At 35.7% G+C, this 20197-nt stretch overlaps 1 protein-coding gene across 6 annotated transcripts in view; it reads right to left on the bottom strand.

Annotated features, from left to right (window-relative positions):
* The window catches only part of pacsin3 (protein kinase C and casein kinase substrate in neurons 3), an 86309-nt gene extending 68793 nt beyond the window's left edge, over nucleotides 1-17516 (bottom strand). For 2 of the 6 annotated variants that reach the window (XR_012382336.1, XM_005166593.4), the window contains exons 1-2: nucleotides 17163-17516; nucleotides 1777-1844 (exon numbers count right to left, since the gene is read on the bottom strand). The gene's annotated coding sequence lies outside the window, so the exon portion shown is untranslated. 6 annotated transcript variants of the gene reach the window in all.
* Nucleotides 17517-20197: the final 2681 nt, after the last annotated feature.

Here is a 20197-nt window from a genome sequence, read left to right as displayed (position 1 = left end):
CTGTCCATTAGATCTTATTGCTGTTGCGATGGCAAGCAGCTGCTTTGTTTTTTATTTATTTATTTAAAAAGTGCATTAAAGCTGAGAAACAACCTGAAAGATGACAACAGAACACTTCCTATCACAATCATCAGCACTTTTAATAGTTTATTTACAGACTTGTATGCTGTTGTTCTATTGGAGTTTTCATTCCAAAATGGCCACCGCGCCATCTAGTGGCTGTTTCCCATATTGCACTTGAGTGTTGCCTGATTCTATGCTCTTTGCTTTAACCACAGCTACAAAAATTAATGATGTGCTTGGAAACACTTATACAAATATTTTCTCCATCTGAGAAGCAATTAGTAGAAGTCTGAAATCATTTCCCATTAACTGTATTTATTAACATCTACCCCCACCCCAACCCTAAACCCAACTTTCACAGTAACATAAAAACAGTAGTTGAACCAAGTCTTATTTATGCTATCTATTAAAATATCCAATAAATTGTATTTTTTTTATTGTCTAACCGTCACAGTACTGTAAAAATATGAATAATTGTTATACAGAGTCACATCTTTGATGTGCATATCACACTTCCGGCAGGCTGTATATCCTATCTAGACTTTACCCGGTTTTTCCCTGCTCGCTGACATGTCGTTTCTGTGTTGTTTGCGCAGGGAACTACAGGACCCCAGAGAAGAGCGTCACATATTGGGGTAAAAAGGATTTTCATTCAAACAAATCAATGTAAACTTCACACTTAAGTTAATCGATAAAATCGGTTTATCGCCCAGCCCTATCTGACAGTATGATAACATTGGATAAAAATATCACAGTAATTGATAACACTGCTCTAAAATATGTTCTTTTAAATGTCTGAGTTTAAAAAAAAAAATAATAATAAAAAATTTCCCCACATTTAACACAGTATATCTTATTTTAAGAAATATGTGGGAACAGTAACATTTCAGGTTAAATAATTAAAATAAATCATTGATTTCGGATATCTTTATCAGTGTCAAAAACGGAATGGTATGTTAATAATTACGGTATATAATTGTCACTTCTTGTTTAACTGGTGCCAAATATCAAAAGTAAAAATAGAATTTGCTGCAGTAGGAAAATTTCTTTATTATTGATTTTTTTCTTTATTTAATAAATTACTTACGCCTCAGAAGACAAATCCTTACATGTAATGAACACGTGGAGGCGTTTGAAGGCGTGAGATGCGGAGCACAGACGCTCTTGACTATTCTGGAGGTAATTAATAATATAATAACAATAATACTGGCATTTTAAAATGGCCAAAACAACAGTTCAGATGTTTTACAGTGTGCTCAGCCTGCTGGTTTGTCCATTCACACATATTTTCCATCATCACATGATCTCTTATAACAAAACCACATGACTTTTTTAATGCGCATACTGGAATTTGTTCAGTAAAAGTTCCACTTTTTCACAAGTACGACTTTACATCATAGTTTATTTGCATCTTTTTTTAATCAAATAAAACATTTATCCTATTCAGTAATGCACATTTGTTTTTTTATGCGCATTAAAAAAAAACGTATGCACATCTTGGGGTTTCCATCAACCGATTTATGCGCATATCCAAAAATGCGCATAAAAATAGGTGTATGGAAACACAGCATACTGATAAATGCTTAGATGTTAGCTTTACAAAACCGGGAAGTTGACAACTAAGACATGAGCAATAATTCAAACACAGACATAGAACTGCAGAAAATCATTTGCAAAACCACACAGATAATAAGTTTAAAACAAGGAACTTACCAACTTAGCAAAGAAGAATGTTAGAAATTAGTGGTACTTTGCCCAACGATGTGGCCTCTTCGGCGGCCCTGTGAGAGGAAGGAGATGTTAGGCTATTTATTTTCAGGTTTTAGTAAGCCAGAAAAGACGCAAGCAGCTGAAAGACTCTCTTAAATGGCAGTAGGGTAAAGAAAGAAGAAGGTTAATATAATCCCAGGCACTCAAAGGTGGCACATTTCAAGGTGGAGAGCGAAATGCCACACATAGAAGACCTGAAGAGGCAATCATGAGGACACTGGAAAACACCTCTGTTATGTGCTACTGGCCTCAAACCTGACCCAGGCGCAGGACAACACCTTATTTAACCCTTGTGTGCTGTTGGGGATGTTTTCATCCACTCTTAATTAGGCCACAACCATCTCTGTGTTTCACCAAATGGAATGGTTTTTGGTAATAAATCTTATTTTTGACATATTTTGGAGAAAATGCTTGGATATTTTTCAACAATACACTGTAGGCAAATTTACTACCCTTTCATTATGTTGGTGGCTGTTTTTGTCCCACTGACTATGTTTGCATGGACAGCAATAATTGGATTTTAATGCAATTAAGACAATACTCTGATTAAGAGTCTACCATGTAAACATCGATTTTTGATTAATCAGATTAAGGTCATAATCAAACTAAAGAGACATCGAATTAAGTTATTAAGGAGTATGCTGATTTTAGTCGCATTATTGAAGTGCAGTACAGACATGTAAACAGCTTAATCGAGTTATTACCGTCATGTAGGACTTTTTGCAATTTTTTTGCAACAGGACGGTCCACAAACAAACACACACACACACTGCGGCTGTTTGACACTCTCTGCACTTACACAATCAGTGCAGACCACAGACACCTGCATCATGAAATGCAGAGTTTTTTTTTTTCTTCTATTCACCATGCGGTATGAACTTCCATATAAACATAACTCTTCCAGCAGTTGCATCCAATATCTCATTTGTCACGGAGGGCGTGCATGAAATGTTCGTGAATGAAAGTGAAAGTGCCAAACTGCAGTTAAAGTCGACAAATTAAAAATGAAACACCCGAAATTACATGAAACTCTGGAGGAAATGCGCATATCGCGGAGACGCAATGACGTTAATCCAATAAAACAGGATCATGAAAGTAACATTCAAAAAGCAACTCAAGTAAACACCTTAGTCTTATTATTCTTTTAGATTTAAAGAGCCCATATTATACATGAAATAGGGTCATATCTTGGTTGTAAGGGTCTCCAACAACAGTTTAATATGCATGCAAGGTCAAAAAACACTTTCATGGTCTTATAATCTGCATTTATTTTTACCTAATTATCCCAGCGACTCCCGTATGAATCGTCCAGTGATTCATTTGTTCCCAAACCCCTCCTTAGCGCGAAGCTAATCTGCGCTGATTGGACCGATGACAGTCTGTTGCGATTGGTCGACTGCCTTCAGTCAGAGAATGAAATGCCCAATAGCTAATCAGCAATATAAAAGTAATCACAGTTCATACACGCTCCATAGTGTAGGCGTGGACTTTAGCTGCCACACACACACACACACACACACACACACACACACACACACACACACACACACACACACACACACACACACACACACACACACACACACACACACACACACACACACACACACACACACACACACACAAACACACCTCTGGACGACAACGCTCCCGCTTCCGCCCGCACCCGCCAGGTTTTAGCCTGAACCCGACCGCTCCCGCTTATATTTAGAATTTCTTGTCCCGGTGCCCGACCCGCCCCGTTTTCTGCCCGCCGCGCCCGAGCCCGCTAAAGAGCGGGGGAGAACATAACCGAAAATCACCCAGCTAAACAGTCCAGAGACAGCCAGACAGAGCTCGCTCGCTCTCGCTCTCTCTCATACGCGCGCGTGTGCACTAACACATACACACAAACGCCAAGCAGACACAGGTAGGCAAAGCTCTCTCTCTGTCTCATTCGCATAGCAATATCCACGATATTGCTAGACAGCCCGCTCCCGTCCCAAATTAAACCCGTTACCGACCTCTCCCGCGATTTATTCGGAAATTTATTCCCGCGCCGCAGAAATCTGGCGCGGGGACAGCCGCGGGAACGCAGACCTCTACCACGGAGCTCCGTAAACAAACAGCACGCGTCGCGTTTTTAACGTGACTTTGCACGCAATAAGAGAATATAGCCAGTTAACCTGATACAGTACACGCGGTTACAAGTAACAAATGACAACTAAATACATTTGCAAGCTAGAGTCAATGAGGCAACTTTAATCGCACGTACTTACACTTGAGAAATGGAGGAAGAAAAATCCATCCTGACGTCCATTAGTAAGTTGCTCTTTACTGATCCTTCCTTTAACAAACGCATATGAAGTATTCTTTGTAGCATGTAGTTTCCAGAAGTTTCCAACTGCTTGGCTATAATGCTGAGGTTTCATCTCTGGGTAGAGAATCGATAATGTCCATCTGCAGTGTGACTTCAATCGACCGGCATGTTTGTGTGCGTGTGTGTGTGTGTCTGGGTTTCTGCGTCAGAGGGCGGGGGCCGCAGGTTTGAAATCTCCCGGGTTTGCGCGTGCACGTGAATAACTTGGTTTAGTTCGTACGTCATGGCGAAACACCTAATGACTCGGCATCAAGGCGACTCGTTTGAAGCACTATGAGTCGACTCTTTTATAGATGAATCAACCGTTTTAAACACTGTACTCTTACAAATTTAAGCCTTAGCTGGATACTTCACTACATGCTGTGTTACACACTACATAAAGGGGAATTTTCAAAAACCCATAATATGGGCTCTTTAAGCAAATAATTCGATTTCTGGTGTCCATGTAAACCAGGGGTCACCAAACTTGTTCCTGGAGGGCCAGTGTCCTGCAGATTTTAGCTCCAACCCTAATCAAACACACCTGAACAAGCTAATCAAGGTCTTACTAGGTAAACTTGAAACATGCAGGCAGGTGTGTTGAAGTAAGTTGGAGCTAAACCCTGCAGGGACACCGGCCCTCCAGGACCAGGATTGGTGACCCCTGATGTAAACAGTCATTGACTTCCATTATAATGACATTTTTGATTGCAAAGCCATGACACTATTTAATCATGCATACTTTATTGTTGGTTTTCTCTGTTGGAAAGAGGTACAATGTGTCATTTTTACTGTTGATCATCCGTTGCAGTGCAAAAAAAGCTTAGTTTCTGTCTTCTATATGAAGTATATTGTGTTTGTGTGCATGTGAGAGAGTTTAGGAGAGAACATTGCGCACTTACCTTGATATGTCTGAGAAAATCAAAACAAGTCCCTCAGCTTTCAGAAAATAGTGTATTTATGCAAACACGCACAATAATCTGATGTGTTACTCCATAGAACTCTTAGAACTTTTCTATTTTATCTAAAGGGTTAATGCTGACAAACTGATGATCAACAGTCAAATTTTACCTCTTCCCAACAGGGAAAACCACAAACAATCAACAATGTATGATTATATGGTGTCATGGTTTTGCAAATTAAAAAATATCATTATAATGGAAGTTAATGGGGCAAAAAACGCCACAAACATAACAAACGGGTGGTCAATTTGAACAGTACAGGTTCAATGCGAATTTTATGGACAGCTGATGTGGCATGATTACATGTTAAATATCAATAATCAACAGGAACCTAAACATTAGTATAAACACCTGTAACTGAAACATTATTTTTCACCAGATTTCAGTCTGTATCCTTGAGTAAATCAAAACATATTCTCACTCCCGACTCGTCACACATTAACACTTTATTTTTTAAGCTTTTAAAAGAGAAAGCTTTGGCATTTATAAGGTGAGGTGAATGGCATCAGCAATTTTATCATTTTGATTAAATGACATATTGGGGAATATTTGCCATTTTTGGGCTGAGTTTTTCTAAAGTAAAAATGTTATTTTATTTTTTTATACTATGAATACATTTACTAGCCTGTAACCCAGCTCCTAGAATTAAAGCCAAGCATATTTCAATATAAAACACACGATCTAGCAGACAAATACAACTACAAGTGCAGTGTGTTTAAAAAACATGAATATTCCAAGTGGCAGCACTGTGGCGCCCTGGGTAACACAGTCACCTCAAGGCAAGAAGGTCGCTTGTTCGAGCCCTGATTGGGTCCTTTGGCATTTCTGTGTGGAGTTTGCATGTTCTCCCCGTGTTTGCGTGGGTTTCCTCCGGGTGCTCCGGCTTCCCCCACAGTCCAAAGGCATGTGCAACAGGTGAATTGAATAAGTTAAATTGCCTGTAGTGTATAGCTGCTTTTCCACTATCGTGCCAAACCGTTCTAAGAACACATCGGTACGGTTACGGTTGTTTCTCCACTGAGCCTGGAACGGCGCGGCACGATTACAAACCGTTCTCGGCCCGGAATTCTCGGCACGGTTAGACAACTGTGCTGAACTGTGCTGACAGATTCTGTGTGTTGACGTCGCGACTCGGTTGCTAAGCTACCACAGCTGGCTCAGCAGAAGCGCGCTAGTCATCAGACATCTTCATTAAACTACAGTACATTTAATATAAAATAATGATCCAGGTCTAAACGATACAGTTTGAAAAGGGTTTTAAAACCATAGAGCAGTCTCTGGCAGAGAAGTGAATAGGCTAACTCATCACATTCTTACGAAGATATTTTATTCATTAAAGTTATTATTTTATTGACTTGAATACATACCTACTTCGTCTGCCTGAAAGTGAGTTTAATGCACGCAGCGCTGGGAGAGACATGCCAGCGACTTGCGCTGCTGACTTTTTTTTCCTGCTGCGCATCGAATAAAGCGAATAAAGTCACGCTTTGCATCGTCGATGTTCAAATTCCACAACAACATCACTATATCCATGAAACACGAACTTGCAGACTCTTTTAACAACGAGGAAATAATTGCACTTTTTAATTCAAAGCCAGGACAGCTTGTTAATACCGGTGAGACCACCTGAAGGACGGCGTGTTCGTGTTGTAATGTCGGCCGTCCAAAAGACTTTGCTTGAAAGCTTTACGGAGCGGCACTTTAACTGTCCAAGGTACTGTTGTTTGATTTATATAATAGCATGCTCTAATAAAAAAGTCAAAAGAATGAATGAATTAAATAAATATGGATTCTTAAATGTCAGTATTGCTTTTACTCAAAAAATATCAATACGTTTTGACAAATGTTTTATAAAAATAAAATGAGCAATTTTCATCATTTCAGCTATATAGGCAATTATATGATTTGGTTATACATAAGTTATATGACATTTATGAGGCATGTAACATGTTTATGTGTTTTTGTTTTTTTGTGGTGATCTTTAATATAGCTACGCAAATATTTTCTAAAACGTCAAGCAATAATTCGCCTACAGCTTGTTAGTTAATTATGAACACAAAAATATTTTAAATATTTATAATAATAAAAATAAAATGATCAAAATAAAAAGATAATAGAGCAGCATTTTGCTAAATATAATAGTGCTTTATATGCTTTAAATCCTGCTATATATTGTTTCATATTCGTTTTTTATTTCACTTGCTGCATTCGTTATTTAATGTTTGAATAGTAAAACAAATAACAACCATCGCTTAATTGGTTTTATTTTACCATCAAAATGTAGTATATTTTATATCATTATCAACTTTTGATATAAAAACGCAGTGTAATTTAATTAACTGTTAAAAATGAAATAATTTATGTGCTGTGTTTTTATTAGTGAAAGTGCCCGCTCACCTTTGACAAGGCCTGTCCAAAATTATATTTCTGCCACTATAATGCAAATGCACTATTATTGTGGTCTTATCATTGTTTATTTTTCTGTTATGTTCAGAGATTTTAAATATTATTTATTTCCTCTCCAATTATTTTCAATCATCACGTTACATTTTGGTAATTTTCCCTCCAAATAAAATTTAGCCAGAGCTGCGCAACATATAAATAAATAAGGGTGCACATGTACCTATATTTAGCACCCCTATTTGATAGAGCGGCATAACAGTGTTTAGTTACATGGTTGCTTTTGCTTTTATGAAAAAGTAAATAAATAAATAGTTTCGGCTCTTATTTAACTTTAATTGAACAAAGGGAACCTTTTACATTGCGTTACCAAGGCAACTACTGATGCGTTTTGTGTAATGTTTTAAAGAGCTTTGTCGCAGCACGACAGTGGAAAATGAAACCGTATCCGTGCTGTCTGGCCCGGTTTGGCACGGAATGGAACAGTTCTGTTTAAAGAACGATTCAGCACGATAGTGGAAAAGCGGCTTATGTGAGTGTTTGCAAGACTTTATGTGTGTTTCCCAGTGATGGGTTGCAGCTGGAAGGGTAACCACTGCATAAAACCATGTGCTGGATAAATCGGCGGTTAATTCCACTTTGGCGACCCCAGATTAATTAAGGGACTAAGCCGAAAAGAAAATGAATGAATGAATGAATGAATGAATATTCCAAGTCTTCACAGTCAGTGCGAGTTATTTTTGTAAGGAATTGACGCGATGGCCATCTCCATTTGCTGCACAGCTCGAATGTTGTTGTCTGTGACAAATTCAAATGTTGCTGGCGGAAAAAAAACTGACTGTCAAACATACATGCAGATGTTTACATAAGAGGCCTCACAGCTGTCATTTCCAAAGTTTCGGCAAAACTTCTCTAAACTGCTTAGCACAGTACAATGCGAGTTCATAATCAGTCAAAACTGTATAAATCTGATGATGTATTATAAATCCGATTTCTAAAATTATAAAACAGACCGAAATAAAGCATGGCTGCATCCAAAATCCGATACTTCCATTCTATACAACACTAAAATCAGCATGCGAGCTGAGTAGTTTTGTCTGAACTCATAGAATTCAGAATCAGTGTACGAGAAGTACCTGGATGACCTACTACTTCCGGTGTGATTCTGGAGTGTGCATCGGATGCACGCTATGCTATCCCATGATGCCCCGCAAGAGAATTCATGAATAGGAGTGAAGCGATGCAACAGATTGCGGGTAGGTCACGTGATGACAAAATGACGGATGTATAGCGTCGGAGATCCATTCATACTACTTACATTCATACTGTATAGAATGTACTTTTCTAATTGCCGAGCAGCACATTCAAATTCAAATGCAGTACCTACTGTGTAGTAGGCAATTTCGGATACAGCCCATGATGGTTTAATATTGCATAGTATGTAGCAGTTTATCCTCCAATATTACTGTTATCCTTTTAATAATGCACTTTTGATTGTGATTTTATTGATATACTCTAAAAAGCGATTAGTTTATTAAAAAGAGAGTAAACCTATTTACGGAAAAGTGACAAGTTGATTTACTCTTAAAAAAAGCGAGTAAACCCATTGTAACTTTAAGGGCCCTATCATACACCTGGCGCAATAAGGCGCAAGACGTGTTTGGCACGATTTGTTGATATTTTCAGACCAGCCCTCATTTTAACCTTTTTGAGCCACGTTGTTTAAATAGCAAATCCATTTGCACCATTTTGTGGACTCATGGGGTGCTGGTCTAAATGGAGGTGTGTTAAAGCACATTGATGGCGATGATGTACAGCAATACATAAATATATTTACATATGAAAAAAAAATGAATTCAAATGTTACAAAAATTATTATTTTCTACATCAATATACAAAATACTATCTCCATGCCTTTTTCACCTCTGGGGTTTTTTTCGGTTTATTCATGACAATTTGCATTTGTATAATGTTGTTATTATTAGCAGTGTTACTTATTACATGCATATAATAATATTTGTTTTAATAAAACAAGTTTAGATTTGTCCACCTGTCGGGTTTTGGAGATGTCTGTATTAACATATGGGGCATAAGAATAGGATGCATGTTTGGATAGAACTCAGTATTTTGAGCACACTTCATTATTATTGTTCATTTATTCATTTGCTGGAAATTAGAAGTGAATTTACAGTTTTGAAACAAATCTCTGTGCTTAACAAATGAAACTAAATATGTAGGAGACTGGATGTCTTCAGTGGAGTGCCTACAAAACGTTTCCTTAACCACAAGGGTAAAGGAATAAAATAAAATGTGAAAGCAAAGTAAAAAGAAAGTAAAATGCTGAATGGAGGAGGCTCGTTCTTTATCCTCGTGCTGCAGATGGTCTGTTTAGCAGTTTTCTCGCTAGTGAACTGACACAACTGACTCTTAAAGGGAATGTGAGATGAATCTCTGATTGGTTTAATGCACATTATGCTCAAAACACATCCATAACTCATTAAGGGAACAAGCATAACCCTATTAGACCATGCGCTGGGGCGCAGAGCGTATTTTTCCATCCTTAAAATAGCTAAAGTGGATTCAGACACAGCCTTAATACTTTGGCACCAAGTGCTTTAAAATTTGTGCCTAGATCATTAAAATAGAGCCCTAATTGTTAAGTTGACTAACTTCATTTTTATAATTATGCACATAGTTAATTTACTTAAGACAACAGGTTTATTTTTTTTATTATTTATTTTTTTTTTAGGAGTAAAGTCAACTAATCTTTTTTTACATTTCACAATTTCCTGCATGTGTGGAAAACATCACAGTGCCACTAATTGCGATCCGTAGATTACACAGGTTCCCTTTTCAAAAAGAAGCCCAGTCTGGAATGTGACATCACTCATGACATATTGCACATTCCTGCATGCTGTCAGGTTCAGACATGCTGCTCTAATTAGACCCCGAGCACATGACCGCTCACCTCGTCAGACCCTCCCCCCGCCAACAAACACTCCTGCAGAACTAAACAAGGCTCCACTCGCCTTTGCCAGCCCATTTAGTACTCGTATATTCAAATTCTCCAAGCAGGACTGGATTGTTGCTTTGCATTCTGTTATATGCTTAGAGTGGAAATAAACTGGCTGTGAAATATAACGGATTTGGAAGCACTAGCAAAAGTGAAAAGGCCCACTGTTACAGCACATGGCACATGTTCAAAGCATCAGGAATGAACTGTCAGAAGTAGTGGATTATTTGGGAACCATGGCCTAATTTCATAAATGAATAACTGACAATAACAGACTGACGGTAGTCAATGTTCTGCTCAAAGCTCATTCCAGAAAGTTTGAGAAAACTCAGTGCATATTAAAAAGGTCAAAAGAACACTTAAACTGGCTGATTTAAACAGCCTTTTTTTTAGACCGGTTTCACAAAAATATTTAGCCAAAAACATTTGAAAACAGTAAATGAACACGTATTATTTATTAACGTTTAGCTAGTGAATTGATCCAACTTTAATGAGTAAATCCTGGATGTGTGAATTTAATTTAAAACAGCTGCTAGAATGAAAAAAAATGTATTAGAACCAATATGGTGTTATTTCTAAAAATAAAAAAAGACTTTTGCTGCTTGTTCAAACTACTTATTTAAAATAAGTTGAAACAACACAAAACTATTTAATAACCCTTCAAAAACTTAAAAATTGTGTTCAATTCCCCTTAATTTGTAAAAACAGTTAGGCTAACTTGATTTGTGTTGAAACAACATAAAGGATGTGTGGAATGAAGCATTTTTTACAGTGTATTAATGTAAAAATGCTATAATACTTTGTAATTTATATGATTTAAACAGGTCTGTGAATATCAAATCAGACATTCTAATGACATTCTAACATGTATATTATTTCACATTTGAAAGCGAAAACGAGATTATTTTGCTCACCCCAGTGGCAGATCATTTTGCTTGTTTTAAGGGAAAAACTCTAAATTTTAATTTCACTGAAACTCTTAATTTCATCTGCATTTTAAAACAAAACTTTATTTTTTACTTAATCTAGGACTATTTTGAGATCTTTGGACTATAAATGATATAAAGCAAAGTAAAAAAAAAAATTTTTTTTTGCATTGTGATCATTCAATTTCTGTACCTGAATATTGTTAACCTTCTCAGAAAACCATCAAATAGAGCTATTCATATCTTGTGAAACGGTGTTTACATCACAATATTTATCACAGAAAAAAAAATATCGCAATATCAGGTTTTTGCAATGTTTATCAGCCTTAATTCCAGTCTTTCCAAACAGAGCTGTTCAATTCATCTGTTCATTCATTCATTTCATTTTCTTGTCGGCTTAGTCCCTTTATTAATCCGGGGTTGCCACAGCGGAATGAACTGCTAACTTATTCAGCAAGTTTTTTACGCAGCGGATGCCCTTCCAGCCGCATCCCATCTCTGGGAAACATCCACACAAACATTCACACACACACTCATACACTACGGACAATTTAGCCTACCCAATTCACCTGTACCGCATGTCTTTGGACTGTGGGGGAAACCGGAGCACCCGGAAGAAAACCCACGCGAAGACAGGGAGAAGATGCAAACTACATGCAAACTCCACACAGAAACACCAACTGAGCCGAGGTTCGAACCAGCGACCTTCTTGCTGTGAGGCGACAGCACTACCTACTGCGCCACATGCCTCGCCCTTATCTGTTCAGATTATAATATTAAAATCGCAATTAAAAAAAACTTAAAAACGCAGAAAAGCCAAATATCGCAATGCCAGATTTTTCCAATACTGTGCGCCTTGGTTTGACCTTGACAAAATAATGAGTGGTCATGGCTATGATATCATTTCCTCGTTTAATTACACAATTTATTTTTTCATGTTTCAAAGGCACATCAAAGAACTTATACCTGAACCCATAAAATCCCTTTAAAAGCCTAATTTGTCAGCATTATCTAATATCTATATTTTTTTAATCTAAAAGACCAAGCCCATTTATTGTTGTTTTTAAATTTAAAACGACATGTTCTCCGTCCTTCCACAAATCTTCCTAGTCACACTGATCTGTCAAAGAATCCTGAATTTGGCTCGGGGACAGCTCAATATAGCCGTGCTCTCAAAGGCTTGATGCACTCTGGCTCCCTGTGTAGGCATGAAGAAAACAAAGACAGTTTTGTTCTCCACCCTACATCCTCCAGCACCACAACAGAGATAGTTTCCTACATTTGCCTCGGGGGGTTTAGTCTAGGATCAATGAGCATCCATGGAGGGTTTCCATGATTTAAAAAAAAAGTGATAAGCAATTTATACATATCTGAGATTAAGAAAGTAGAAACAGATCACCCGAGTACTCAGAATTTAACTCTGTTCCCTTAATAGTGTGTAACTTTAATTAGTAAAGAGCACGAAACCCTTGGCCCTCATTCAAAACCGCACAGTAATTGAACTCAGTCTAATCTCTAAATTTGACTTTTACTGCACTCTGACATTCTGCAGATACGTTTACTTTACCTTGACTTGTACAACAAGCATTCACAGTAGAACCTGTAATCTTTGCTCTAACAGTCCATTGACTATAGGCATGGTTTACAAAAATTTTGCTGCTAATTTAGCCTGTCTCAAATCAGAATCCAAAATTTAGGTGATTTTTTCTTTAGTATAAACTATGCACTGATATGGATTTTTTGGCCAATATAGATGACCGATAACTCTTAAAATTAACCAAGGTATTAGCCGATAAATATAATTATTGTAAAATGTTATATTTTAATACAGTGAACAACTAATTTTATTTTAAAAACTTCAGAAAAAGTTTGAACTGATCTTAAAAGTAATAGGTTAAATGACTAAATGAGACTTAAGACATAAGGAATGAAACCAACTCAAATGTTTTTGAATTAATAAATTAACAAATGACATATGTACAAATATATAATGTCTGAAAGAGCCTTTTGAGAGGTGTTTTGACAGCTCAAAAGTGAAAGGCTAAATACAGATGGTATGTTTTACTTTATAAAATGCTGCATAAATTCAGCCAATTTGGCCATTACGTGCGCTAGTTATAATCATTCCAAATATGACGATCAAATGAAATGCAATCTTATATCAACAACACATGACAAGCAACGTGTTGATAATAACAAATAACCATATTATTTAAAACTCAATGAGTTACTATTACGTAATCTATCGGTTTAAAGATATCGATCCAATTTTGATATCGGTACGATAACTAGAACATTAAAAATAACAATTATTGGCCAATATCGATGTGGCCGCCGATATATCATGCATCAAAAACTTTGGTTTTTGATGGTTCATAAAATGCAAATCAAATGCTACTTTTGGCACTTTAAATTAAATTATATATTTATTCATTCATTCATTTTCTTGTCGGCTTAGTCCCTTTATTAATCCGGGGTCGCCACAGCGGAATGAACCGACAACTTCAAGTTTTTACGCAGCGGATGCCCTTCCAGCCACAACCCATTTCTGGGGAATAAATTATATATATATATATATATATATATATATATATATATATATATATATATATATATATATATATATATATATATATATATATATATATATATATAAAAAAAATAAATAAACAAACATACAGGCAAAGATTTTGTACCCATGGCTCCAAACAGAACAATAGCTAGGTACACTGAAAAAAATGATTCATTGGATTTACATTTAAGGCAAGTATAGTTGCAAACATTTTATAAAGGCTGAATTTAACCAAACAAATGAAATTTAATAATGTTCTACTTAATTTGCATGTATAAATTCAGCCCATATGAACCGTTTGCAACCACTCACCTACATTCCCAAGATTTTAGAATATTGTAATGAAATTTAAACACAAATATGCAAATAAACTTTGATAGTATGCATAAACTATTTTGTTCACAATGACTTATTGTATGGAAATTCTGCTTTATTAAATGTTTTAAGAAATATTTAAGTTTACCATTCACATTTTTGGAGAAAAACATACCATTTGAGGTCTTTGGTGAAGTACAAGAAAACTGAATAACCTCAGCAAACGGCAAATGGTTGCGTATGACTATCTGGATCATGAATGTCCTTTTGTGTATTGAATAATCGTATTGATTAATCTATCGTATTTCACGATTGGCCAGATTTATCGCATAAATGTTTAGTGTTTATTAACCAATTCAGTTCCAGTAAATTCTCATGTACATATTCCCACAACTCAGGCTTTTATCGTGTAACTCATGTACAATTACAACAGCACTTTTTTGTTAAATAATATTAGTTAGGTGCAAGGGTTCATTTTAGATCTTTCCGCACAGACGCTTCTTTGAAAAGAATAACCTATTTAGATAATCATTTTCTTGTTGAATGACTCAAATATCAGTCTTACAGACTTTTTTATTTAATGTCATCATCATTGATCACACAATTGATCGCACCATGACTGCAGAAAACTACAAGAGCTCAAAGTGTCTCACTTGCCGGCATCGTTTTCAACTCCACCCCAACTGCACTTGGCTAATCTAGTTGACCACCTTGCAGTCATTGTTTAAGTTGAACACACCTATTGGCAATATATGTGACAGGGAACATGTGCCCCAAACTGTTGCAATTCATATTGTAAGACTATTTGCATTGGAGTGGATAAGAGAAACAGGATATTGGGGAGTAAAAGTCATTGCAATATTATATATTGGTGATAAGAATTTAATCTTACCAACACAATTTCGCAGCAATTCGTAACTTTTTGATTTAGTGGCTAATTCGTACGATTTCGTACAAACTCATTTGTACAATTTAGTATGATTTGCTAATCCACCAATGACGGTTGAATTTAGGGGCCACGCCTCCTATTTAAAATTGTACATTTTCGTGTGACTGAACGCACCCTAAATGTAAAAGGTAAAATAGTTAGGTTTTTTTCATGAGATCAGGCTGAAATTTTATCAGATGACTTGAATAGATCTATTTGGAAAGAATTCAGATTTTTAGATTGTTTGGGCTGATTTTAATATCTGTGTGCATCTGCATTACACAAAACAGAGAAATTACTAGCATAAATAAGATCAACTGAGTATAGAATAGATAATGTAATTGTAAGATGCAAAATGTATATTACTTCGCAATGATTACATGTTGCGAATGTGATAAATCATGTCATGCATTGTTGAAATGATACAGTACATAGTGAAGCCCTACTATGGATTAAGGCTGCAAAATTTAAAGGTGATAATCCTGTAAATAATGTTCAGTTTTTTGCATGAATGGCCTCAGTGAATCAACAGAAGCTGTATTAATTTATATTTTTAACTTTAAGATTGCAGCATTGACTTGAAATTAATGAATCAAAAAGAAACAGTTTCAGCCAAAAGTCTTCTTTAGTGCTTTGCTGAAGAGGAAAAAAGATAGCAACATTTTGACTAACCTAAGGGTAAATAAATGAACCATAAAACCAACTCCAGGTGCTTGATTTCAGATATGAAAAATAAGAGGATTTGTTTTAATTTTACCAAAGTAGCTCCAGAAAAATAAGCTAACATGCCATTAGCGTTCATCCACAATCTGGACTAAGTAGACAAAACAAATGATTTCTTATGAACCTTGATCCTGTCTGACACGGTGACCACAAACTCCAGATACACAGAAATAAAAGATTAAATATTATGCAACTGTATTTCGGGTTTCTTTTAAAATATAGTTTTAATGATTGTTTTTAAAACAAACAGATTTAACCTTTCATTGTTGTTATATTTAGGCCACATAGACTTATTTTTACCACATATTTTGCACATTTTAATGTTGTGCATTATGCTTATAAGTAGCATGTATGATGAATACATAGCTATATTAATAAAAGTTTCAATATTTTTCAACTAGTATATAAAGGATACAAAAATGTAATCAAAAAGTAAAAGAAAACTAAACATAATATCAAATAAAACATATGAAATGTGTTGAAAATGAAATTATTTATTTTCAAGTGTATGCTCACGTTTTTGTTATGTTATGTTTTTTTATTTTCTTACTGTTGTGCATTATGCATATAAGTAGTATGCATGATGAATACATAGCTATATTAATAAAAGTTTAAATATTTTTGAACTAGTATCTAAAGGATGCAAAAATTTTATTAGAAATTTGAAGAAAAATAAACATAATATGATATAAATCATAGTTCAAAGTGTGTTGGAAATGAACGTGGGTTTTCTCAAGAGTATTTTTACGGTTTTTTGTTATGTTTTGTCTAATTTACCATGTTGTGACCCATCTTTAACGGACCACAAATGTATGTTTCAGTTAGAATACAAGTAATATTGTGAGTCTGCAGACATGAGCTCCCTTTCTTCAAATAGCAAAGAGTGAAACCTCATCAAATTTCAAGGGATTTCTATGCCTGGAGTGTCAAAGGAAACGGATGTCGGACGAACTTCGGATGGCACACAACAGGCATACACATATTTTGTTAGATAAACACGTTACAAAACATACTGCTAAACACGTTTGTCCCCTTTATTGTGCTCTCATGTTATACAAATGAAACCATTCACATACAAACTAGAGGCAAACACGCACCAGCTTAACGTTAACAGCCATCGAGATAACGTAACCGATTGAAACATCGACTTACTTTGTTGTTTTGATCGTATCCAAAGGGGAAAAACAGTTAGCTAGTCTTGTCCCGCGTCGTCAAACTCTCTGTGCGTTGTGAAAAGCGGTTTATCTCCGGCACATTGACATGCAGACCGCGTTCAGAGCGAGAAAAGCGCCCATGTGAATAAAGTTGACACCGCTCAGACACCGTCCCGTCCTGCCATGGCAACCGAGCGACGAAATAATATCTCCCGTAAACATTTACCAGGAGGCAGGATCACGGAGAAACACTTTTCAACAGGTTGTTTTTGGAAAACAGGCCCATGGTCAACAGGAAACCATCGCGTTTATTCCAGAAGTTGCAGGCGTGTATGAGGAGTCCTTCGAGGATGAAATTAGATGCTGGGGCTTCGCATTATGTCCATTGATCCAATTACAAGAGTTAACCCTTTCGAGAACAAGCGGCGGAATAGTTTCGTTTTTGTACTTGTATGGATTTATACACATCCATTTTTGGGTCCTAAGTGAACATTGTGCCATTAAAGTGTGATTGTTGAAGTATTACGATAAAATAATTTAATATTTGAGAGTGTGACCGCCACTCAATTTTTAATATAAACAACAGCGCCATCTGTGGGATATATTGTTTAGATTTTTCTGTTATAAAATCTGGATAACTGTTCACCCAAAACTGAAATCTTCTCACCTTTTACTTGTTCCAAACATGTTTTTGAACACTATAGAAAATATTTCAAGAAAACTTGAAACCTGTAACCATTGACTTTGATTTGTTTGCCCTTCTATGGAAGTCAAAGTTTTCAGCTTTCTTCGAAGTGTCTTCTTTTGTGTTTAACAGAATAAAGTAACTCATAATGGTTTGGAAGCACTTGAGGAAGATTACATTTCTGTAAAGTACTATCCCTTTAATGTCATTTAGCTTTGAAAGATGTCTATTGTTTATTCAGCATCACATATTTTTTATTCATTCATTCATTCATTTTCTTTTCGGATTAGTCCCTTTATTAACCAGGGGTTGATTCAAAGAGGAATGAACTGCCAACTTATGCAGGATATGTTTTAAGCAGGAAATGCCCTTCCAGTTGCAACCCAACACTGGGAAACACTCACACACTCTTGCATTCACACACGTACACTACGGACAATTCAGCTTATTCAATTCATCTACAGCACATGTCTTTGGACTGTGGGAGAAACCACAGCACCCAGAGGAAACCCACGCTAACACGGGGAGAACATGCAAACTCCACACAGAAATGTCAACTGAAGCAGCCGGGGCTCAAACCAGTGGCAATCTTGCTGTGAGGCGATCGTGCTACCCACTGCGCCACCGTGACGCCCCATACATTTTAATATAAATTTAAATAATAATACGTCATTAAGGCAATAATTATTGAGAGAATGATTTTTTTTTTGTAATTGATGATTTAATATACACAAATATGAATATTTTCCTTCCCTGGCAAATCAAAATGCCTGTAATAGATGAATTTTATAACAAATAAAAAACATTTGAAAGAAAACAAATAAATTATTCAATAAATTTTCATCAAAAACAGAGCGTAAAGCTCCCCGACAACACTAAAACACATTTGACTTTTTTTCTGTTGAACACTAAAGAAATTTTTTTAAAGAAATATGAAAACCTGTAACCATTGACTTTGGTTTGTTTTTCCTACTATGGAAGTCAATGGTTACAGGTTTTCAGCTTTCTTCAAAGTATTGTCTTTTTTGCTCAACAGATAAAATAAACTCATGAGGGTTTAGAACCCCTGGAGGATGAGTAAATGGTGAGTAAATTTTATCTTCATAGAGTAAATTTTATCTTTATTTTTGGTACTATCCCTTTAATGTCATTTAGCTTTGGAAGATGCCTGTTGTTCTGTTGTTTATTCAGCGTCCCATATATTTAAATTTATATAGATAGACGGATGGATGGATGGATGGATGGATGGGTGGAAGGACGGACGAAAGGACGGACAGATAGATAGATAGATAGATAGATAGATAGATAGATAGATAGATAGATAGATAGATAGATAGATAGATAGATAGATAGATAGATAGATAGATAGATGTATTATTTACCTTAATTTAGCAATTATCTATATCTAAATTTTAACTATTAGTTCCCTTACAAACTTCAACACGTTATATAAATGATTACAAATAATAAAATTATATAAATTAAACAGTAAACAACCTATAATGCCTAGCCTCTATATAAATGAAGGTTTATATGAACAAATGAATGAATAAATGAATAATTGAATGAATGAATAAGATTAAAAATCAATACAAGACTAAAAAAAAAACATATTGTCCAAGGTATAAAAATGAATAGCAAATAATTATGTTCAACTTGGTGTTAAAATACTACATTAATTAACAACTAACCTTTGGCACTGCAAGTTTTAAATAAACGTTGTCATTACATGTGTTGCTTTATTTAAAATTCAAAACAAACCAGCAGGGGGTGCTACACACAACAATATAATTCTGTAGAGCAGCTTGTGTTAATCACCAATAAAAGTCTGTTAAATCTTGGTCTCTTCATTTACTTATTATGTTAATTTGTTTAATCGATAAATACAGCAAAACAGTGCTGCTCACAACAAGAGAAAAGTTGCTTAGAAAAGCTTCCATTCTTTAAATGTTACGTTAATTAAAACAATTTAATAATAATTAATTGTACTTGAGTAAAGACAAGATATCCTAATTAAATGCCCTGCATTAAATAAAAATGGCAAATGATTTGATAAAGCCTCCATTTACAATATGTACAAACTTGTACAAACACTTCTGCTTTAATGTTTCAGCTAACATTAGTTTAAATGCAGTGTCAAAATATAGATGAGATAATGTCATTTTGTCAATTCATTCATTAATTCATTTTCGTTTTTCAGCTTAGTTCCCTTAATAATCTTGGGTCGCCACAGTGGAATGAACCGCCAACTTATCCAGTGTGTGTTTTAGGCAATGGATGCCCTTCCAGCTGCAACCCATCTCTAGGAAACATAAACATTCATTTACACTCGTACACTACGGACAACT

This window comes from Danio rerio, chromosome 7 (genome assembly GCF_049306965.1).
Source record: "Danio rerio strain Tuebingen ecotype United States chromosome 7, GRCz12tu, whole genome shotgun sequence".
NCBI lineage: Eukaryota > Metazoa > Chordata > Actinopteri > Cypriniformes > Danionidae > Danio > Danio rerio.
The sequence above is the reverse complement of the archived record's forward strand: the minus strand, read 5'-3'. Positions and strand labels throughout refer to the sequence as shown.